At 40.4% G+C, this 23,409-nt stretch overlaps 1 long non-coding RNA gene across 1 annotated transcript in view; it reads right to left on the minus strand.

Moving 5' to 3' along the window:
- Positions 1-3,580: 3,580 nt before the first annotated feature.
- The window catches only part of LOC113875385, a 28,861-nt gene continuing 9,032 nt past the window's right edge, over positions 3,581-23,409 (minus strand). The window contains exon 2 of the long non-coding RNA XR_003506234.1: positions 3,581-5,541. This is a non-coding gene — a long non-coding RNA (uncharacterized LOC113875385). The remainder of the gene's footprint in view (positions 5,542-23,409) is intronic.

The following is a 23,409-nucleotide window of genomic DNA, read 5'->3' on the forward strand; positions in this document are numbered from 1 at the left end:
AGGGGTCCCCCTTCCTGCAACAAAAGAATGAGTTAATTGATGTGGCAAACTTCCTTTTTGTCTTATTTTACGAAATTGCCACAGCCACCCCAGCCTTTCAGCAACCACTGCCTTGGTCAGTTAGCAGCCATCAACAGCAAGGCAAGACTCCACAGCAAAAAGAGAATGACCGAAGTCTCAGATGATGGTTAGGTTTTTTTAAAGCAATAAAGTAGTTTTAAATTAAGGTATATACATTTTTATACATAAGGCTATTACACACTTAATAAACTATAGTATAATATAAATATACTTTTATAAACATGCACTCGGAAACCAGAAAATTTGTGTCACTTGCTTTATTGCAGTATTCATTATTGCCATGGTCCGGAACCAAACCTGCAATATTTCTGAGGTTTGCCTGTAGTAAGCAAAACATAATGTTAGAGAAAAGCCCATTTACAACAGCTAACTAGAAGATTAAATACTTATGAATAAATTTAATAAGGTGCAAAACCTATATAAGGAAATTTAAGACACCCCTGAAAGACATTAAAGCAAATTTAAACAAATAGCAAAACATGAATATGTCAATCCTTTCTAATTTATAAAGTCAATGCAACCTTACTAAAAGTTCTAAGAAGTTATTTTACTGAATTAGACTGATTTTTTTTAAGTTCATATGGAAAAACAAATATGCAAAAAATAACCAGGAAAATTGTCAATTGACTTTCAGTAAGGGTCCCAAGGAAACTAAATGGGAAAGAAAAGTTTTTCAGCAAATAGTATTAGTACACCCTGCTGGATATCTACATCTGAAAGAAAGCAGTTGGGCCACTATGTCACAGCATTCACGAAAACCAATTCAAATTCTATCATAAGCCTAAATGCAAGAGCTAATCAAGCTGTTGAGGCAGTCTGAGTGCAGGTTGAAAAAGAATTTCCAGATGTAGAGAATTTCAGAAGGGAGTGAGTTTATTAAGAGCAAGGAGCAGAGATAATGAAGGCACTGTGAGCGAAGTGGGCTGACCTCCTGACAGACCAGGGAGAGTGGACAGTTTCTGTGGGTTAGTGGCCAATTTTTATAACCTCAAGACAAAGAAAATTCCTGCTGGAAGGTTGGCCCTAGAGGACTGGTTAGGGCACTATAGAGTGACTACTGCAGTGGGCATCTTTGCCTAGTTTGGAATCAGGAAGCCTGCTGGTGATGATCATAGAGGCTTTTGGTAATGGTTACAAAGGGGCTTAGCTTTGGAGTGACCTTGATTCTGGGCTCCACTTCTGTGGCCTTGGTACAAGGTCTTGCCCCTGTGGCCTTGGGGCAAGACTCAACATTCCCCCCTCTTCTTATTAAGGGGCCAAATTTTTGGCCCCTTAATCCCTGCTTATGTCTAACTACCTGCCTATCCTCATCTCAGATCATGGGGAGCCAGGTCATTGGGGAAAGGGGTGGAGACTGCTCTGGCTTCTTCCTGCTGGACAGGAGCATCATGGGGTCCTGGGTTCCAAAGCCTGCTCTCTGTCAGGGTGCATTTGAGGAGGAAGATGAGAGTCCATGAAATGATCATACGGCTTGTTCCAGTGTAGTCTGTGTGCTAACTGGCTGCTATCCTTGTTGTAGCATCATCTGGAGATTTAGTTATATTCTAGAAGAAACAAACTTTACAAGAAAGTTAGATATACATGGCCCAAAGATCAGTAGAAGCAGAAAAGCTACCAAGGGGCCTGGAAGAGGGGCTAGCCTGGAGAACCAGGACCAGATAGACATTGGTTTGTGATGTTAGTGTTTCTCTCGGTAAGAGAAGATGAAAGAATTGGGGCTTATGAAAATCTTTGTTTGAAAATACCTCATTTCCCAGAGCACAGAGTGCCTTATTTCTGATTTCTACCCTGAATTCCTTTCAGAAGATGTTGAAAGTCAGTAGCTGCAGTGGCTCCTGATTTAATCTTTGTAGAGGCAGACAGCAAATGCCAGTTCCAGGTTAGCAGGGCTCCTTCATGGCAGTAAATTTGACCATCAGTGTGGGGGCATTTTATGATCATTTTGTCCCATGATGCTAGGAATGCTCATTCCCAGATCTAGTGACGATTTTTCTGATAGATCACTTAATATGCTGTTACTGGACTTCGTCATGAAAATAGTAAAAGTTCTGGACCATAGCTTCCTTACTGCTACCGCTAAGTCACTTCAGTCGTGTCCGACTCTGTGCGACCCCATAGACAGCAGACCACCAGCCTCCCCGTCCCTGGGATTCTCCAGGCAAGAACACTGGAGTGTGTTGCCATTTCCTTCTCCAATACATGAAAGTGAAGTCGCTCAGTCGTGTCTGACTCTAAGTAACCCCATGGACTGCAGCCTACCAGGCTCCTCCATCCATGGGATTTTTCCAGGTAAGAGTACTGGAGTGAGTTCCATATGAGGTCAATGATCATAATTATGTAACTCATAATTATGGGAAGAAGCAACAAGATGGAATAGTAAGGAAGCTAGTAGTCTCTTATAGTCCAGGAAAATATTCCATCTTGTTGCTTCTTCCCATATTTAGAGTTACATAATTATGATCATTGATCTCATATGGAACTATATATCATCATTTTATTAGAGACTCAGTCACACATTTGGTAATATAAGAGACAACAATTTTATAAAATAGGCACTATAGATAGCCATATAGCTAGCAGTAATAGTAACTTCACAAGTAAGAATTTAAGAATTTTTATTAGGTGTAGCCCAGTATATACCTAGGTTAGCTGACTTAATCTGTTAAATGACTATAGCCAGTGTTAACCTGGTTGTTGATCATGGTGCATCTGATCTTTACCTAAAGATTGATTATGAAGTTAGGTTTCAAAAACAAACTTAGAGTGCCCTTTATTAACTCGGTTAAATCTTATAACAGTATAACAGCAAAGGACTATCTGGGAAGTGAGTCTTGGTAAATACAGACCTTATTAACAAAACTAGAATTTAATATTTGGGCTTTCCAGGTGGCACTAGTCGTAAGGAACCTGGCTGCCATTGCAGGAGATATAAGAGATGCGGGTTCAATCCCTGGGGTCGGGAAGATCCCCGGGAGGAGGGCATGGCAACCCTTTCCAGTACTCTTGCATGGAGAATCTCATGGACAGAGGAGTCTGGTGGGCTACAGTCCAAAGGTTTGCGAAGAGTCAGACACAGCTGAAATGACTTAGTACAGCATACAGAATTTAATATTTAGTGAAACTCTTTTTTCTAAAATTATTCCCATTTTTATTAAACATAGCCAAGACTGATTTGTTTTTTAAATAAGTTTGGTCCATTGACTACAGATGTCATAAACCTGTCATCAGATTTTATCTAAGTGGATTTTTTTTCTTCTAGAGGTCCCCAGTATACTTTGAGATTCCTGTTTATATCAGGAGACAGTCTTTTTATTTACCTGACAAGGCTCTTCAGAACCCAAGTGTCTCCAGTTTCTGGAGAGACAAGGCAGAGAGGAAAGATAAATGTTTATTTTACCCACAGGTATAAATTACCAAATTGTTTTGAACCATAAGTAGCTTGAGGAGGAAGAAGCTCTTCTCCTTAAGATTAGAAGCCAGTAATATATCAGACAAAAGGTCATGAACATTGTAATCTTATTTAGCAGTTTATTTAATCCCACATAATTAATTGTTCTGTTGTCCTTGCCTGATGATTGAGGATGATAGTGACAGTGATAGTTTTAAGACGTTTATGAAGTTTTTGTTAAGATTTATATATAATTTGTCCGATGAAGTGGGTGCCTTGATCACTGGAGATTGTAGAACGTATACCCAAGTGGAAGACACACTTTTAATAATTTTTTCCTGCATTGTGAGAGCATCAACCCTGCAGCCAGAAAAGGCTTTATCCCATCAAATAAAAGTGAAGTTTGTCAGGGAGCCAAAATCCAAGCAGCCACCTTGGATTTCCTATGGCCCTGACTGACTGATTTACAGCATGGAGGAGGAAATGGCAACCCACTCCAGTAGTCTTGCCTGGAAAATCCCACGGATGGAGAAGCGTGGTACGCTACAGTCCGTGGGGTTGCAAAGAGTCGGACACGACTGAGCCACTTCACTTATCCATTTTAAATTCCCTGATTTATGAGTAGATGAAGGGTTAATTTTTGTATAAGCAGAATGAGCTTTGCCTGTGTGCCATAGTCCTCACAGATCATTTGAAATTCTTATTTATCACAACAAAAGTTGTAACAGTAAGTTTTAAAAACAAATATAAATCACTTCAAGGTGAAGAAATGTACATAGTCTGTTATCAAAAGCTGCCTTCCAAGAAAACTTTGTTCTTTTAACAGGGAGAGAAAACCAAATTCCAGTTTGGTACCAGCTTATATTCACTGTGGAACAACAGTTATTCACTTAGCCAAAGTAACAATAAAAGATTTCAAAGGCAGTTTAATATCTTAGAAACTTGTACCATGCACAAAACTCTCTTCTGTGGGTCCATTTTCCACACACCTTTTCTTTTTTCACTTTCTGTGTTCATCACTTTATTTGCCCATTCAAAGAACAGCCACCTGTAAGTTTAGACTTACTTTCTTTTCCCTTGACAAAATGTAATTCCATTCCTTATAACTTTCTTACTGAAAACATGCATCCTATTTTCCTTAAGCAACCATGAACTGTACTTTATATTGCCATTCTGTAGATTGGCAAGCATAAATTACCCAAAGCTGTTATCTCATTTTCTTTTCTTAAAAGTTTCTTTATAGCAAGTTATTTTTCTTGTTGTCAAATCTGCAATATATATATTCAGAGTTTAGTTTATTTAAACGTAGGCATAATGAAATTATTACACGTAATGTTGATGAACCTTAAGATATATCTATATTGATTAGATCAATAAACATTAATATCAGGTATTAAATTTAATATTGAATATTTCCCAGTTCACATGAACCTGAAACTCATTTAATTTCTCTTATATTTAGGTTTGTTTGTAAGTGCTTACTTTAGACCAATTAAATTAGAGCTCATTTACAAATGAACCTCAGCAATATTATCCAAAGACAAAGATACACACTGAGACATACATATATATATATCCAGACAGAGATTTCACAATTTTCTGTTTGATGTTTAAAATGTCTCTTTGACCTTTTTTTTTTCTTCTTGGCTTGAAGTTCTACTGATATGCCCAAAGCTGAAGTCTCAGGCAGAGTGGGCTGTGTATCTCAAGGACATAAGAGTTAACTTCACGCTTTTTCCTAAGCATGTTGCTGTTTTCTGAGGCAGGATCAGAGCTCCAAAAAAAGTATTTAATAAGCCAGGTTTTTCTAATTGCACATGCAAAAAGAAACAGTTTTGTAATTTCAAAAAGATTTCATTGTAACCAGTTTTCTCTGGAGTCTAAAGAATATCATAACATCCAGTGTCAAAAAATGTCATTTTTCCTTTTTGCAGTTATAGTTTCATAGCTAAAATATAGACCAAATAGTGTTCAAACTGGCTCAGATGACAGGGGCAGACTGACTGATAAGATGTTGTTCCAGCAGGTGTTGTTCCTCTGGGGAGGTGGAGTCTTAGTTTGATCAGAAGAATCTGAAGGAGTAAGGGAAATAGCAGGAATAGTGAGTGGAAGCTTGGTTCCCGCCCTCTATCCACCACCACCCAAAAGATTGGAGAAGGGGATTCTTTAGCGTGTTAGGAGAGTCTTTTTTTGTTTTTTTCAGACTTTTGACTGTAGGAGAGAGTCTTGGGCTAGGAGATCTGATGGAAGGAGAGACAGAGGGGGATGAGGGGATAGGGCAGCAACAGAAAGACATAAGCAGTATGAGTCCCTTGGGTCCAGATTCTGAGTGAGTGCCATTAAGGTTTGAGCATAAGGAATGATAAAAGAGATCAAGTTGGAGGATTGTGTTTAATTTAGTGTATCATTAAGAAGCCATTTTTCTTGGTCCCCCAATTCATACTGGCTCCAAGTTTTATTGAGAAAGAATGTGAACCTTTCTTTTTAAGATTTTCAGGATCAATTTTTTTTCCAGGTCCTGAGAATACAGCCTAGAGGTGAGTCTGAGGGAGGTTCTTGAGATGTACCTGAGCCCATTCTTAATGGAGGTACTGAGAACTCACCAGCCACAGAAGGCATCCCAACTGTCCCAATGAACATTCTGTGTGCGACAAGGCACTGTGTGGCTAATGGTACAAATGGCCAGCCATCCCAACAGTCACGTCCAACAGAGAGGTAACCCCTGAGCATGTGATGTGGCTAGGCACAAGCCTAGGCACAAACTGTGTGAAAATGCACCAGGCAGCTAGGGCAGGAAATGACAGAAAAGAACTTCCTAGAACCAACCATGACTTACTCTTTAGCAATTCCCTGAAATGTGAAAGGCACCCTTTGGGATGATTCAGAGGCAGCTCCTAGGCTCTTGTAAATTAATCTGCACCATGGGAGGACAAGAAAGACAGGGAAGACAGGCTGAGGAATCTGCCCTGCAGTCCTGCCAGGAAGGTGGTGGCCTGGAGAACGGACTTAGTGTTTTGCTTGAACCAGTATATGCCTGACATGGTGCATGGAAGTTGTTTTGCTGGGGGCAGACACTTCTGATGGCCTGGTGTGGTCTATGACCCCCTTATCCTGTCACAGGAGTCTTCAAGCGGCAGGTGCCCTAATGGCTTTTAGGTACCTGAGCTGTGTCTGCATAATTTTAATTGGCCTGGCCCTCAGCTTAGGAGGAGGAGGAGGAAGAGGAAAAGAGAGCCCTTGCCCACTTGGGTGGCAGCTACTGGCCCAAAGCGGGCAGTGGAGACTTTGAAACATGCCAGAGAGTAGCTCTGGCCAGAGTTCCTCAATTGCTTCCATAGACACTTGCCTGTTCATGGAGGGTTTGAGGAAAACGAAAAGAAAGAAGAAAGGTGAGAGTGGGGGGAGCCCCCTAAAATTCATGTACGGGCCACCAAATGTTGAGGCATTCCGAGTGTGGGTTGGAAAAGAATTTCCAGACAGAACGTTTCAGAAGGGACTGAGTTTATTAAGAGTGGGGAGCAGAGATAACAAAGGTGCTGTGACCTCCTGACAGACCAGGGAGAGTCGACAGTTTCTGTGGGTTAGTAGCCAGTTTTTATAGTCTCAAGACAAAATTCTGGCTGGAAGGTTGGCATTAGGTAATTGGTTAGGGCGCTATCGGGTGACTACAGGGGTGTGTATCTTTGCCTAATTTGCAATCAGGAAGCCTGCTGGTGATGATCATGGGGGATTTTGGCAATGGTTACAAAGGGGTTCAGTCAGATTTGGAGGTGACCTTCGTTCTGGGCTCCACTTCTGTGGCTCTGGTACAAGGCCTTGCACCTGTGGCTTTGGGGTGGGACTCAACACAAACCATAAAAGCCTTCAAGGAAAACAGCGGTAAGTCTTTGTGACATTAGGCTAGGCCATGGTTTCTTAACTATGACACCAAAAGCACAAGTGACAAAATGAAAAATAAATTAGCCTATGTATAAATTTAAAACTTTTTTTTTGCTGCAAATGCTATGAAGAAAGTGAAAAAACAATTCACAGAATTGGAAGAGCTATATGCAAATCACATATCTGATGAAGGACTTGTATTCAGAATATACAAAGAACTCTTGGAATCTGAAGTCAAGTGGGCCTTAGGAAGCATCACTACGAACAAAGCTAGTGGAGGTGATGGAATTCCAGTTGAGCTATTTCAAACCCTAAAAGATGGTGCTGTGAAAATGCTGCACTCAATATGCCAGCAAATTTGGAAAACTCAGCAATGGACACAGGACTGGAAAAGGTCAGTTTTCATTCCAGTCCCAAAGAAAGGCAATGCCAAAGAGTGCTCAAACTACCACACAATTGCACTCATCTCACACGCTAGTAAAGTAATGCTTAAAATTCTCCAAGCCAGGCTTCAGCAATACGTGAACCGTGAACTTCCAGATATTCAAGCTGGTTTTGGAAAAGGCAGAGGAACCAGAGATCAAATTGCCAACATCTGCTGGATCATCAAAAAAGCAAGAGAGTTCCAGAAAAACATCTCTTTCTGCTTTATTGACTATGCCAAAGCCTTTGACTGTGTGGATCACAATAAACTGTGGAAAATTCTGAAAGAGATGGGCATACCAGACCACCTGACCTGCCTCTTGAGAAATCTGTATGTAGGTCGGGAAGCAACAGTTAGAACTGGACATGGAACAACAGACTGGTTCCAAATAGGAAAAGGAGTATGTCAAGGCTTTATATTGTCACCCTGCTTATTTAACTTCTATGCAGAGTACATCACGAGAAACGTTGGGCTGGAAGAAGCACAAGCTGGAATCAAGATTGCCGGGAGAAATATCAATAACCTCAGATATGCAGATGACACCACCCTTATGGCAGAAAGGGAAGAAGAACTAAAGAGCCTTTTGATGAAAGCGAAAGAGGAGAGTGAAAAAGTTGGCTTAAAACTCAACATTCAGAAGATGAAGATCATGGCATCTGGTCCCATCACTTCATGGCAGATAGATGGGGAGACAGTGGAAACAGTGGCTGACTATTTTTCTGGGCTCCAAGATTGCAGCCATGAAATTAAAAGATGCTTACTCCTTGGAAGGAAAGTTATGACCAAGCCAGACAGCATAGTAAAAAGCAGAGACATTACTTTGTCAAAAAAGGTCCATCTAGTCAAGGCTTTGGTTTTTCCAGTAGTCATGTATGGATGTGAGAGTTGGACTGTGAAGAAAGCTGAGCACCGAAGAATTGATGCTTTTGAACTGTGGTGCTGGAGAAGACTCTTGAGAGTCCCTTGGACTGCAAGGAGATCCAACCAGTCCATTCTAAAGGAGATCAGTCCTGGTTGTTCATTGGAAGGACTGATGTTGAAGCTGAAACTCCAATACTTTGGCTACCTGATGTGAAGAGCTGACTCATTTGAAAAGACCCTGATGCTGGGAAAGATTGAGGGCAGGAGGAGAAGGGGACGACAGAGGATGAGATGGTTGGATGGCATCACCGACTCGATGGACATGGGTTTAGTTAGACTCCGGCAGTTGGTGATGGACAGGGAGGCCTGGCGTGCTTCATTTCATGGAGTCACAAAGAGTCGGACACGACTGAGTGACTGAACTGAACTGAACTGATCTTGAACCTCGGTAAAAAAAAAAAAACAAAAAACCCAGTTTTAAAAATCGGCATAAGATTTGAATAGAATTTGTCTAGAGAAGATACGGTGGCACTAGTGGTAAAGAACCCGCCTGCCAGTGCAGGAGACATAAAGAGACGAGTGTTTGATCCCTGGGTTGGGAAGATCCTATGGAGGAGGGAATGGCAACCCATTGCAGTATTCTTACCTGGAGAATCCCATGGACAGAGGAGCCTAGTCGGCTTCAATCAGTAGAGTCACACAGAGTCAGACATGACTGAAGCAATTTAGCATGCACGGAGAGAAGATATTCAGTTCAGTTCAGTTCTGTCATGCAGTTGTGTCCGACTCTTTGTGACCTCATAGACTGCAGCACACCAGGCTTCCCTGCCCATCACCAACTCCTGGAGCTTACTCAAACTCGGCAATTGAGTTGGTGATGCCATCGAACCATCTTATCCTCTGTCCTCCCCTTCTCCTCCCACCTTCAATCTTTCCCAGCATCAGAGTCTTTTCCAGTGAGTCAACTCTTCACATCAGGTGGCCAAAGTACTGGAGTTTCAGCTTCAGCATCAGTCCTTCCAATGAATATTCAGGACTGATTTCCTTTAGGATGGACTGGTTGGATCTCCCTGCAGTTCAAGGGACTCTCAAGAGTCTTCTCCAACACCACAGTTCAAAAGCATCAGTTCTTCGATGCTCAGCTTTCTTCACAGTCCAACTCTCACATCCATACATGACTACTGGAAAAACCATAGCTTTGACTAGACAGACCTTTGTTGGCAAAGTAATGTCTCTGCTTTTGAATATACTGTCTAGGTTGGTCATAGCTTTTCTTCCAAGGAGCAAACATCTTTTAATTTCATGGCTGCAATCATCATGTGCAGTGATTTTGGAGCCCAGAAAAATAAAGCCTGTCACTGTTTCCACTGTTTCCCCCTCTATTTGCCATGAAGTGATGGGACTGGATGCCATGATCTTAGTTTTCTGAATGTTGAGTTTTAAATCAACTTTTTCACTCTCCTCTTTCACTTTCATCAAGAGGCTCTTTAGTTCCTCTTCACTTTCTGCCATAAGGGTGGTGTCATCTGCATATCTGAGGTTATTGATAATCTTCCCAGAAATCTTGATTCCAGCTTGTGCTTCATCCAGATTGGCATTTTGCATGATGTACTCTGCATATAAGTTAAATAAGCAGAGTGACAATATATAGCCTTGAAGTACTCCTTTTCCTATTTGGAACCAGTCTATTGTTCCATGTCCAATTCTAACTGTTGTTTATACAGATTTCTCAGGAGGCAGGTGAGGCTTCCCTCATGGCTTAGCTGGTAAAGAATCCACCTGCAAATGTGAGAAGATATTCAGATGGACAATAAGTACATGAAAAGATACTCAGCACTGGAGAAATGCAAATCAAAATCATGAGATACTATTTTACACACTGATGGCAATAATAAAAAAGACAGAAAATAACAGGTATTAGTGTAGAAATTGGAAAACTGAAACTCTTGTACACTGCTAATAGAAATGTAAAATGGTGCAACCACTTTGTAAACAGCCTGCCAGTTTCTCAAAGAGTTAAACAGAGTAGTCCTATGTGCTCCAGCAGTTTGTTAGGTATATACTTAACAGAACTGAAAACCTATGTCTACACTAAAACTTGTATGTGAATTATGCTTGTACATGCTGCTTTGGGGCTTCCCTGGTGCTCAGATGGTAAAGAATCTGCCTGCAATGTGGGAGGCCTGGATTCAGTCCCTGGGTTGGGGAAGATCCCCTGGAGAAGGAAATGGCAACCTGCTCCAGTATTCTTGCCTGGAAAATTCCATGGACAGAGGAGCCTGGTAGGCTACAGTCGATGGGATTGCAAAGAGTCAGACATGGCTGAGCAACTAATATGCTGTTATTAGCAGCCTTATTCATAATACCTAAAAAAGGAAAACAGTCCTTATGTCTATTTGATAATAAATGTGGTATTATTACCAATAGAAAGTGGTATTTTAAAAGTAGGAATGCTCACTCCTTTGAATGAGGGGTCAAATGAGTTTAGAAATGAAGACAAGAAGATGCTCTGGCAGCAGCAGTCCTGGTAGGCATGGCATGTGGCATAAGTCCTCCTTGGGTGAGTGAGTGAGTGAGTAAAGTCGCTCAGTCATGTCCGACTCTTTGCAACTGTAGCCCACCAGGCTCCTCCATCCATGGAATTTTCTAGGCAAGAGTACTGAAGTGGGTTGCCATTTCCTTCTCCAGGGGATCTTCCCAACCCAGGGATTGAACCTGGGTCTCCCGCATCACGGGCAGATGCTTTACCATCTGAGCCACCAGGGAGTCCTCCTTGAGGAGGTCGCTATTAGCTCAACTATAGAGCCACCAAGCAGGCGATTCACAACCTGGAGAACAATTATACCAAAGAAGTTCTTGCACTGTTATGAAAGTTCTAGGCCCTGCAACAGATTTCCCAACCTGGGGATCCAGCAAAGGGACTCAGAACCCTCATGGAATTTGACTTTGAAGGCCAGTGGATTTGATTACAGAACCTCCACAAGACTGGGGAAACAGTGACACTTGGAGGGCACAAACAAACCCTTGTGCTTAACAGGACCCAGGAGAAAGGAGAAGTGATCCCACAAAAGACTGAGCCAGACTTGCCTGGGTGTGTTCGGGAGTCTCTGGTGGATGCATGCATCTACAGCAGCCTCCTGTGGGGTGAGGAACACTGACTGCAGCAGTCCTGGGAAGCACGGCATTCTGGCATAAGGCTTGTTGGAGGAGGTCTCCATTAGCCCTACTACAGTTTGGCCTCAGGCCAAACTACAGGGAGGAAACAGCCCCACCCATCAGCAGAAAATTGGATTAAAGATTTACTGAACATGGCCTTGCCCACCAGAGCAAGACCCCGTTTTCCCAAAAGCCAGTCTCTCAGGAAGCTTATCTACAGCCTCTTACCCTCATCCATCAGAGGGCAGACAGAATGAAAATGACAGTCACAGAAAACTAACCAAACTGACCACATGGATCACAACCTTGTCTAACTCAATGAAGCTATGAGCCATGCCATCATATAGGGTCACCCAAGATGGACAGGTCATTGTGAAGAGTTCTGACAAAACGTGGCCCACTGGAGAATGGAATGGCAAACCACTTCAGCATTCTTGCCTTGAGAACCACAAGAACAGTATGAAAAGGCAAAAAGATATGACACTGACATGGAAAGCTGAACTCCCCAGGTTGGTAGGTACCCAATATGCTATTGGACAAGAGCAGAGAAATAGCTCTAGAAGGAATGAAGAGGCTGAGCCAAAGTGGAAGCAACACCCAGTTGTGTCTGGTGGTGAAAGTAAAGTCCAATTTTGTAAATAACAATATTGCATAAGAACCTGGAATGTTAGGTTCATGAATCAAGGTACATTGGAAGTTGGTCAAACAGGAGATGGCAAGAGTGAACATTAACATTTTAGGAATCCGTGAAATAAAATGTATGGGAATGGGTGAATTTAATTCAGATGACCATTCACATGACTACTACTGTGGGCAAGAATCCCTTAGAAGAAATGGAGTAGCCCTCATAGTCAACAAAAGAGTATATAATGCAGTACTTGTGTACAGTCTCAAAAATGACAGAATGATCTTGGTTTTTTTCCAAGGCAAGCCATTCAATATCACAGTAATCCAAGTCTATGCCCCAACCACTAACGCCGAAGAAGCTGAAATTGAACAGTTCTATGAAGACCTACACCTTCTAGGACTAACGCCAAAAAAAAGAAGTCCTTTTCATCATTGGGGACCGGAATGCAAAAGTAGGAAGTTGAGAGATTCCTGGAGTAACAGGCAAGTTTGGCCTTGGAGTACAAAATGAAGCAGGGCAAAGGCTAACAGTTTTACCAAGAGAACACACGAATTATAGCAAACACTCTGTTCCAACAATAAGAGATGACTCAACACATGGACATAACCAGATGGTCAATACTGAAATCAGATTGATTATGATCATTGCAGCCAAAGATGATAGAGCCGGAAAAGCTCTATGGAGTCAGCAAAAACAAGACCTGAAGCTGACTGTGGCTCAGATAAGGAACTCCTTATTGCCAAATTCAGACTTAAATGGAAGAAAGTAGGGAAAACCACTAGGCCATTCAGGTATGACCTAAATCAAATCCATTACAATTATAAAGTGAAAATGACAGATTCAAGGGATTAGATCTGATAGACAGAGTCCCAGAAGAAATATGAACGGAGGTTCCTAACATTGTACAGGAGCTGGTGATCAAAACCACCTCCAAGAAAAAGAAATGAAAAAGGTAAAATGGTTGTCTGAAGAGGCCTTTCAAATAGCTGAGAAAAGAAGAGAAGTGAAAGGCAAATGAGAAAGGGAAAGATACACCCATCTGAATGCAGAGTTCCAAAGAATAGCAAGGAGAGATAAGAAAGCCTCCTTAAGTGAGCAATGCAGAGAAATAGAGGAAAACAATAGAATGGGAAGGACTAGAGACCTCTTCAGAAAAATTAGAGATACCGAGGGAACATTTCATACAAATATGGGCACAATAATGGACAGAAATGGTACAGACCTAACAGAAGCAGAAGATATTAAGAAGAGGTGGCAAGAATACACAGAAAAACTATACAAAAAAGGTCTTAATGACCTGAGTAACTGGTAACAATGGTGTGATCACTGACCTAGAGCCAGACATCCTGGAGTGTGTAGTCAAGTGGGTCTTAGAAAACATTACTACAAACAAAGCATAACGATGATGGAATTCCAGCTGAGCTATTTCAAACCCTAAAAGATGATGCTGTGAAAGTACTGCACTCAATATGCCAGCAAATTTGGAAATCTCAGCAGTGGCCACAGGACTGGAAAATACCAGTTTTCATTCCAATCCCAAAGAAGGGCAATGCCAGAGAATGTTCAAACTACTGCACAATTCCACTCATTTCACATGCTAGCAAGGTAATGCTCAAAATTGTTCAAGCTAGACTTAGATTTCAACAGTTTGTGAACTGAGAACTTCCGTATATATAGGCTGGATTTAGAAAAGGCAGAGGAACCAGAGATCAAATTGCCAACATACACTGGATCATAGAAAAAGCAAGAGAATTTCAGAAAAAAATCTACTCTGCTTCACTGACTATGCTAAAGTCTTTGTGTGGATCACAACAAATTGGAAAATTCTTAAAGATATGGGAATACCAGATCACCTTATATGCCTCCTAAGAAATCTGTATGCAGGTCAAGAAGCAACAGTTAGAAATGGACAGAGAACAACGAAGTGTTCAAAATTGGGAAAGGAGTACATCAAAGCTGTATACTGTCAGCCTGCTTCTTTAACTTATATGCAGAGTACATCATGTGAAATGCCGGGCTGGATGAAGCTCAAGCTGGAATCCAGAAAGCTGGGAGAAATAGCAATAACCTCAGATATGCAGATGAAACCACCCTTATGGCAGAAAGGGAAGAAGAACTAAAGAGCCTCTGGATGAAGGTGAAAGAAGAGAGTGAAAAGCTGGCTTAAAACTCAACATTCAGAAAACTAAGATCATAGCATCTGGTCCTGTGACTTTATGGCAAATAGATGGGGAAACAATGAAAACAGTGAGAGACTTTTATTTTCTTGGGCTCCAAAATCACTGTGGACGGTGACCGCAGCCACGAAATTAAAAGACGCCTGCTTCTTGGAAGAAAAGCTATGACTAAATGAACAGCGTATGAAAAAGCAAAGACATTACTTTGCTAACAAAGTAATGGACAAAGTAAGGACAAAGGTCCTTATAGTCAAAGTTATGGTTTTTCCAGTAGTCATGTACAGATGTGAGAGTTGGACTATAAAGAAGGTTGAGCACTCAAGAATTGATGCTTTCAAACTGTGGTGCTGGAGAGGACTCTTAAGAGTCCCTTGGACAACAAGGAGATCAAACCAGTCAATCCTAAAGGAAAGCAACCCTGAATATTCATTGGAAGGACTGATGCCAAAGCTCCAATATTTGGTCATCTATGAGAAGAGCTGACTCCCTGGAAAAGACCCTGCTGCTGGGAAAGATTGAAGGTAGGAGGAGAAGGAGATGACAGAGGACGAGATGTTTGTATGGCCTCAGTGGACATGAGTTTGCGCAAACTCCAGGAGATGGTGAGGGTCAAGCAGGCCTGGCATGCTGCAGTCCATGGGGCTGCAATGAGTCGGACACAACTGTGCAACTGAACAACAACAAAAATGTTGTATATCCATATAATGAAATATTATTTGACAATAAATGGAGAGGAAGTAATGATATATGCTACAATGTGAGTGACTTGAAAATATACCATGTGAAAGAAGTAGTCATGAATGATCACATAGTGTAGGATTCCAATTATAGGAAATATCTACATAGGCAAATTTATAGACAGAAAATAGATTTACAGTTCAGGACTGGGAAATGGATAGAGGGAGAATGTGGAATAACTTTAATGGGTACAGAGTTTTTTTATGGAGGTGGAGCAAAAAAATGTTCTAAAATTAGATTCACAGCATTGAGAATACACTAAAACCCACTGAATCATACTTTATTATAATTTTTGTTCCATTCATTTTTTCTTAAGGCTTCCCAGTAATTCCATGTGATCTGGCTGGCTGTCTCCAGGATTAAATAGTCTTCTTTAAGGTAACTGTTAAATCTTGCCCTAAGCAAAGAGCCTCTCAGGTTAATGCAGAGTCTATTAGGATTTATTCTTGTTTGTTTCTTCCATTTTTATTGAGATGTAATTGACATACAGCATAAGTTTAACATATGCAGCACAAATATTTGACTCTCATACATCATGATATGACTACCATGGTGAATACACATCATTTCATATAGATACTAAATAAAAGAAAGAAAAATTTTTTCTTCCGATGAGAATTTTTAGGATTTACTCTCTTAACAACTTTCATATGTAACATACAGCAGTGTTAATTATATTTACCATGTTGTACATTACATCACAGGTGGCACTAGTGGTAAAGAACCAGCTTGCCAGTGCAAGAGACAAGAGAGATGAGGATTTGATCCCTGGGTTGGAAAGATCTCCTGGAGGATGGCATGGCATGGCAACCCACTCCGGTACTTTTGCTTGGAAAATCCCATGGACAGAGGAGCCTGGTGGGCTACAGTCCATAGGATCAATGACTCAACACGACTGAAGCAACTAAGGAAGCAAATGTATGCACATTACATCCCTAGTACTTATTTATCTTGTAATTGGAAATGTGTACAATTTGTGTACTTCATCCAATTCCCCCACCCTTCTCTATAAGACTCCGGTAAACACAAATATGATCTCTTAAGTCTTTGAGTTTGTTTTTGACATGTAATTGGTCTATAACACAGTGTTAATTCCTAGTATACAACATAGTGATTCAGTACTTCTGTACATTACAAAATGATCACCACAATAAGTCTAGTTACCATCTGGCACCATACAGCCATATACATTATTATTGACTGTATTCCCTACACTGTGCATTTAATACCTTTGTTTGTTCAGTCACTCAGTTGTGTCCAACTCTTTGCAACCCCATGGACTGCAGCATGCCAGGCTTCCCTGTTCTTCACCATCTCCTGGAGCTTACTCAAACTCATGTCCATTGTGTCAGTGATGCCATCCAATCATCTCATCCTCTGACGTCCCTTTCTCCTGCCTTTGACCTTTCTCAGCACCAGGGTCTTTTCTAATGAGTCGGCTTTTTGCACCAGGTGGCTGAAGTATTGGAGCTTCAGCTTCAGCATCAGTCCTTCCAGTGAATATTCACAGTTAATTTCCTTTAAGATTGACTGGTTTGATCTCCTTGCAATCCAAGGAACTTTCAAGAGTCTTCCCCAACACCACAGTTTAAAAGCATCAATTCTTTGGTGCTCAGCCTTCTTTATGGTTCAACTCTCACATTGATATGTGACTACTGGAAAAACCATACCTTTGACTATACAGACCTTTATTGGCAACGTAATGTCTCTGCTTTTTAATATGCTGTCTAGGCTTGTTATAGCTTTTCTTCTAAGGAGCATCTTTTAATTTCATGGCTGCAGTCACCATTCACAGTGATTTTGGTGTCCAAGAAAATAAAGTTTGTCATTGTTTCCATTTTTTCCCCATCTATGTGCTATGAAGTGATGGGACCAAATGCCATGATCTTCATTTTTAGAATGTTGAGTTTTGGGGAATTCCCTATATTCTGAGTATTAATCTCTTGTCAGATACATGATTTGCAAACATTTCCCCCCATTTTGTAGGTTGTCTTTTCCTTTTCTTTTTTATCTATTTGGCTGTGTCGGGTCTTAGTTGCAACAGATGGGATCTTCGTTGTATCACGCAGATCTTTTGTTACAGCCCATGGACTCTTAGTTGTGGCTTGAGCAGGCTTAGTTGTTCCAACTAAGATCTGTAGGATCTTGGTTCCCAGACCAGAGATCAAACCCATGTCCCCTGCATTGCAAGGTGCATTCTTAACCACCAGACCACTGGGGAAGTCCTTTTCCCTTTTTTATAGTGTCTTTTGACACACAAAATTTTTAAATTTTATGAAGCCCAATTTATCTACTTTTTGTTAATTTGTATTAATTGTGGTAAGGTGCTTCAGAAGTAAAGAATCTGCCTGCAATGCAGGAGACCAGAGTTTGATCCCTGGGTTGGGAAGATCCACTGGAGAAGGGAATGGCTACCCACTCCAGTATTCTTTGCTGGAGAATTCCATGGACAGAGGAGTCTAATGGGCTACAGTCCATGGAATCCCAAAGAGTCAGACACAACTGAGCCACTTTCACTGCAATACAAAATATAAAGTTTACCATCTTAACCATTTTTAAATATATAGTTTAGAAGTATTAAGTGGCACATCTTTGTGCCACTGATCTCCATAACTAGTTTATCTACCAAATCTGAAACTCTATACCCATTAAACAACATCTTCCCATTTTTCCCTCCCCTCAGCCTCGGGTAACCTACCTCTATTTTACTTTCTATCTCTGTGAATATGATTACTGTATGTACCTCACATAAGGGGAATCATACAGTATTTGTCTTTTTGTGACTGGTTTATTTCACTTAGCATAATGTATTCAGGGTTCATCCATTTTGTAGCATGTGACTTAGTTTATTTCCTTTTTTAGGCTGAATAATGTTCCACTGGGTATTTACCATATTTTGTTTATCCATTCATTGTTTGAATGACATTTGGGTTGCTTTTACTTTTTGGCTGTTGTGAATAATGCCACCATGAATTTGGGTGTACAAATATCTGAGACACTGCTTTCAATTCTTTTCAGTTCCCAGAGTGGAATTACTGGGTCATATGGTAATTCTATTTTTAATTGTTTAAGGAACCAATATACTGTTTTCCATAGTGGCTGCACCATTTTCTTACCAGCAGTACCCAAGGGTTCCAATTTCTCTGTATCTTTGCCAACTCTTGTTATTTTCCATTATTTTGTTGTTATTGTTAGCAGCTTTCCTCATGAAAGGTTGTTGCTGAATGAAAAGATGCCAGGATTCTTGGCCTCCAGAGGAGAAGAATTCAATCTGGGGCCAGAGACGAGGCTTGATTGCTCAGAGCTTTTGTGTAATAAAGTTTTATTAAAGTATAAAGGAGATAGAGAAAGCTCTTGACATAGGCATCAAAAGGGGGCAGAAAGAGTACCCCCCCGTTAGTCTTCAGCTGGATGTTATATAGTCACTAGCAGTCTGTTAATGAAAGAAAGGAATGTCTTAAAACTCAGAATAGCACCAGGCCCCTCACCCATAAGATGTATTTTGGGGTAATCTTGGCACCAGACGTTTCATCCTGGGCCATAAAATGATTAACTTGAATCTTGTAGAAGGGCAGATTACCATACACATAGTCTCATTTACATAGATTAAGGGAACAATATCTGGGTATAACATACTGGTTTGTCAAGTAGGTTCTGACCCATTAGGTGGAACCGACTTGAAGACAGAATTTGCGGTAAATGCATAGCACATTAGCATAGCTTAAGACAAACATTTCCATAAGAAAAATGCATTGGTGAACTCAAGGTTTGAGAATAGTTATCTTCAGTGAAACCAGGTTTCATTATGGCAACACAGTATTTTAAGAGAAACCTCCTATTAAATTTGTATAGAGAAGAAAAAAATATCACTAGTTTGTTTCCTACTGCTGCTTAAGAGAGATAAAAATGTCTGACACTTGCAGGCTATTTCCTCCATTTGGAGACCCCTGGCCTTCCTGCCTGTTACCCTCTCACTGATGGGTGTGAGGTGATATCTTATTGTGGTTTTGATTTGCATTTCCCTAGAAAGCATCACTATGAACAAAGCTAGTGGAAGTGATGGAATTTCAATTGAGCTATTTCAAATCCTGAAAAATGATGCTGTGAAAGTGCTGCACTCAATATGCCAGCAAATTTGGAAAACTCAGCAGTGGCCACAGGACTGGAAAAGGTCAGTTTTTATTCCAATCCCAAAGAAAGGCAATGCCAAAGAATGCTCAAACTACCGCACAATTGCACTCATCTCACACGCTAGGAAAGCAATGCTCAAAATTCTCCAAGGCAGGCTTCAGCAATATGTGAACCATGAACTTCCAGTTGTTCAAGCTGGTTTTAGAAAAGGCAGAGGAACCAGAGACCAAATTGCCAACATCCGCTGGATCATCGAAAAAGCAAGAGAGTTCCAGAAAAACATCTGTTTCTGCTTTATTGACTATGCCAAAGCCTTTGACTGTGTGGATCACAATAAGCTGTGGAAAATTCTGAAAGAGATGGGAATACCATATCACCTGACCTGCCTCTTGAGAAATTTTTACGCAGGTCAGGAAGCAACAGTTAGAACTGGACATGAAACAACAGACTAGTTCCAAATAGGAAAAGGAGTACGTCAAGGCTGTATATTGTCACCCTGCTTATTTAACTTCTATGCAGAGTACATCATGAGAAACACTGGGCTGGAAGAAGCACAAGCTGGAATCAAGATTGCCGGGAGAGATATCAATAACCTCAGATATGCAGATGACACCACCCTTATGGCAGAAAGTGAAGAGGAACTAAAAAGCCTCTTGATGAAAGCAAAAGAGGAGAGTGAAAAAGTTGGCTTAAAACTCAACATTCAGAAGATGAAGATCATGGCATCTGGTCCCATCACTTCATGGCAGATAGATGGAGAGACAGTGGAAACAGTGTCAGACTTTATTTTTATGGGCTCCAAAATCACTACAGATGATGACTGCAGCCATGAAATTAAAAGATGCTTACTCCTTGGAAGGAAAGTTATGACCAACCTAGATAGCATATTCAAAAGCAGAGACATTACTTTGCCAACAAAGGTCCGTCTAGTCAAGGCTATGGTTTTTCCAGTGGTCATGTATGGATGTGAGAGTTGGCCTGTGAAGAAAGCTGAGCGCCAAAGAATTGATGCTTTTGAATTGTGGTGCTGGAGAAGACTCTTGAGAGTCCCTTGGACTGCAAGGAGATCCAACCAGTCCATTCTGAAGGAGATCAGCTCTGGGATTTCTTTGGAAGGAATGATGCTAAAGCTGAAACTCCAGTACTTTGGCCACCTCATGTGAAGAGTTGACTCATTGGAAAAGACTCTGATGCTGGGAGGGATTGGGGGCAGGAGGAGAAGGGGACGACAGAGGATGAGATGGCTGGATGGCATCACCAACTCCATGGACGTGAGTCTGAGTGAACTCTGGGAGTTGGTGATGGACAGGGAGGCCTGGAGTGCTGCAATTCATGGGGTCGCAAAGAGTCGGACACGACTGAGTGACTGAACTGAACTGAACTGAATGATTAGTGATGTTGAGCATTTTTTCATATGCTTGTTGGCCATGTGTGTATGTTTGTTGGAGAAATATTTATTCAGGTCCTTTGCCCATTTTTTAAAATCAGGTAATTTTTTTTTGTTGAATTCTAAGAGTTCTTTATATATTCTGAATATTTAACCATTTATTAGATATCTGATTTGTAATTATTTCTTCCATGCTATAGGTTGCCTTTTCACTCTGTTGATTGTGTCCTCATCACTGAAGTTTTAAATTTTGATGTAGTTCAATTTACCTATTTTTACTTTTGTTGTCCTTGTAATATTATTTAAAAGTTCACTTCAATCCACTGCTAACATAAACTAGCTCCTCTATAATCTTGGTTTAGAAAATAAGGCTTACTGTGACTTAAAATCCAGAAGCATTAAAAGAAAAGATTTATAAATGTCACTAAATTCAATTCTTGCATGACAAAAGTCCCATAGACAAAGTTTGTGGGGAAAAATATTCACAATCTATGCCATAAAGATGATAATATTTTAGATGAGAATACTTCTACAATTCTTTATTAAATTAATTTTTAGTTATTGGAGTATAGTTGATTTATAATATTGTTTCTGCTATATAACATAGTGTGTATATTATATATTTTTTAGGTTCTTTTTGTATATAGGTCATTACGTAGTATTGGGTAGAGTTTCCTGTACTTTATAGTCAGTGCTTATTAATTTTTTAATCTATAAAGAGGTCTTAAAAATTGAGAGATAAAATTCTAACAACCAGATATAAAAATGGTAATTTTTCACACTTTGTTGGTGAAACTGTGGGGAAACAGGCACTGTCATACATTGCTTGTGAGAATACAAATTGCTGTAACTCTTCTGAGGGGAGATTTGGCAATACCTACAACCCACTCCAGTATTCTTGCCTGGAGAATCCCAGGGATGGGGGAGCCTGGTGGGCTGCCATCTATGGGGTCGCACAGAGTCGGACACGACGGAAGCGACTTAGCAAAAAAAAAAAAAAAGTTACATAGTATTTTTTTTTAGTATTTATTTACCTTTTGACCCAGCAAGACCATTTCTGAGAATCTACCATGAAGATATATCTCCAGCAATATGAAAACACATGTAGATATTTACTGCAGCATTGTATGTAACTGCAAAATATTGGACACAGTCTGAATGCCTGTACATAGGAAAGTAATTAAACTGGTGTATCTGTACAGCAGCATAATAGAGCTATATTTTAGAAATGAGGATAATCTTTATTAATTTATCTGAAGTGTTTTCCAGAATACCAGTTCAGTTCAGTCACTCAGTCACATTTGACTCTTTGCAACCTTATTGACTGCAGTATGCCAGGCTTCCCTGTCCTTCACCAACTCCCAGAGCTTGCTCAAACTCACGTCCATCGGGTTGGTGATGCCATCCAACCATCTCATCCTCTGTCAACTCTTTCTCTTCCTGCCTTCAATCTTTCCCAGCATCAGGGTCTTTTCTAATGAGTCAGTTCTTTGCAGTTCTTTCCAGAATATACAGTTAAGTAAAAAAAAAATCAAGCATAATAGTATTTATAGTATCCTACCTTTTATGTAAGAAAGGAGACATAAGACAATACATATATGTAGTTGATCATTTGTCCAAAATCAATGCCAGTGGAGTTAAACCACAAAATGAAGTGACTGGCAATCTATAGGGGTGTAGGGAAATGGAAAGATGGGAATTGGGTAGTGGAATGAGGAAAGAGTGACACTGAATAGGATGGGGAAGAAAAGAACTAACCCAAGCAATTGTGGAAAATACTATCTTGAGTAGATACAGTAATGTTAAAGACATCAAAGAACCGTGGGTTAATGCTGTAGTCTAGTCAGTAAATGTATTTCTCACAGGGGTATAGATGAACAATTCTGTGCTTTATGTGTGTACTCAAACTGAACAAACCGGTAAATATGTTTTAGATAAGAACTGGGTTTTTCATAAGGAGAGGACGAGGCTAAAATGAACTCTTCTGGGTTGGATTGGAATCTGAGCTATCACTATACGTGTCAGTTAGTATGCACACATATTTTTCCTAACTGTTCAGTGTGAGGAACTAGAAGTGATGACACCTCAGCAGTGATGAAGAAACTTAGCATCCAATCTTTAAGTATGATTCTTCAATAAAAGGAACCAGGGATCTTTAGAGAAGAGGTCAACTACAGGACTAAGATGGGATAAAGCTGGCTGGAAAATCTTTAGGTGTGCCAGATAATTAAAAAAAAAAGTTTTGTTTTTTTTTTTAAAGAAAGAAATGGGAGAATATTGCTGAAAGAACACAGGAGCCAAACTAAAGGAGTTCCTAATGGCCAAAGCTGGACTAGTTTGAGCAAAAGAAATAATGTTATCATTGAATTAATAAAGTATATATCTGTGAGCCCTACTGATATAAATTTTAAAATGAGGGGAAAGGGACAGTTCTTCCTTCATAGTAGAACTTCAGTTTAATAACTGTGGAAGAACTACAGGAAATAGAAAACCAGCATTAGCTAAACAGTAATTTTTGTTGCAGACAAGATGAACTGATAGGCAGTAAAATCAGTGAGT

The sequence above is a fragment of the Bos indicus x Bos taurus genome, chromosome 18, assembly GCF_003369695.1.
Source record: "Bos indicus x Bos taurus breed Angus x Brahman F1 hybrid chromosome 18, Bos_hybrid_MaternalHap_v2.0, whole genome shotgun sequence".
In the NCBI taxonomy this organism is placed as follows: Eukaryota; Metazoa; Chordata; class Mammalia; order Artiodactyla; family Bovidae; genus Bos; species Bos indicus x Bos taurus.